This window comes from Cebus imitator, unplaced genomic scaffold, assembly GCF_001604975.1.
Source record: "Cebus imitator isolate Cc_AM_T3 unplaced genomic scaffold, Cebus_imitator-1.0 Scaffold577, whole genome shotgun sequence".
Lineage (NCBI taxonomy): Eukaryota > Metazoa > Chordata > Mammalia > Primates > Cebidae > Cebus > Cebus imitator.
In genome coordinates this window covers 650,765-652,155 of record NW_016107892.1, presented here as the reverse complement: position 1 = coordinate 652,155, position 1,391 = coordinate 650,765, and the positions used below count along the sequence as shown (strand labels likewise).

The following is a 1,391-nucleotide window of genomic DNA, read 5'->3' as shown; positions in this document are numbered from 1 at the left end:
AGGCACGTGCCACCATGCCCAGCTAATTTTTTGTATTTTTAGTAGAGACGGGGTTTCACCATGTTGACCAGGATGGTCTCGATCTCTTGACCTCATGATCCACCCGCCTTGGCCTCCCACAGTGCTGGGATTACAGGCTTGAGCCACCGCACCCGGCTATTTTTTTAAATAGAGACATGGTGTCACTGTGTTGACCAGGTTGGTCCTGAACTCCTGTCCTCAAACAGTCCTCCTGCCTCAGCCTCCAAAATTGCTAGGATTACAGGTGTGAGCCTCTGCACCTGGCCCAATAACAATTTTCTTTTAAAATAGAGATGAGGTTTCACCACGTTGCCCAGGCTTGTCTCGAACTCCTGACCTCAGGTGATCTGCCTGCCTTGGCCTCCCAAAGTGCTGGGATTACAGGCATGAGCCACCGTTCCTGACCTAAAATGTGACTGTTTAAAAATTCACTTATAGTTGGGTGCAGTGGCTCACGCCTGTAATCCTAGCACTTTGTGAGGCTGAGGCAGGCAGATCACCTGAGGTCAGGAGTTTGAGACCGGACTGGCCAAAATGGTGAAACCCATCTCTACTAAAAGTACAAAAAAATTAGCCGGGCATAGTGGCACATGCCTGTAGTCCCAGCTACTCAGGAAGCTGAGGTAGGAGAATTGCTTGAACCAGGAAGCAGAGGTTGCAGTGAGTTGAGCTTATGCCGTTGCACTCCAGCACTTCACCTTGGGCAATAAGAGCGAGAAACTCTGTCTCAAAAAAAAAAAAAAAATTCTTGGAAAATTATCTTTTTTATGTGTTTCCTCTGTCAAGGGCTTTATTCACCAAATCTGTCATCTCTACTTCTATTCCTAAGCTGTTTCAGGGCAGCTAGACATGCGGTATTATTTCCTCAGAGTGATAGTTTGCCCTTCCAACGGGCTTTTTATATTCCTTTCATTTAGACGATGTGAGCTCTCAGTGTAACCACTGATGAATTGTCCTCTGTGAAAGGCAGATTCTGTCTGATTTAGTTGGTGGTGGGAAAAGGAAACAAAGAATGAAACCAAGGTCACCTAATATAGTTGGTCTGCTTTGTACTTAAAAGATTTGTACTTAAAAGCTTCTGATATGGCAACCATATCAGAAGCTGCCAAGTGTCACAGCATTTTCTCCCAAATGGAAGACACAAAAGATAATGTTTTTAGAGTTTTTTGTGTCTGAGAACCAACATACGCCACAATTTGCTTTTTAGAGAGCCTGCTAAACTCCAAGGAAGGCTTAGAAAACAGTTGGGTTGGCCGGGCGCGGTGGCTCAAGCCTGTAATCCCAGCACTGTGGGAGGCCGAGGCGGGTGGATCACGAGGTCAAGAGATCAAGACCATCCTGGTCAACATGGTGAAACCCCGTCTCTACTA

General features: G+C 46.2%; 1 protein-coding gene across 1 annotated transcript in view; it reads left to right on the top strand.

The window, feature by feature from the left end:
- LOC108294380 (ATP-dependent RNA helicase DDX19A-like) overlaps positions 1-1,391 on the top strand; it is a 25,257-nt gene that overhangs the window by 11,729 nt on the left and 12,137 nt on the right. The gene's annotated exons all lie outside the window — the stretch shown is intronic.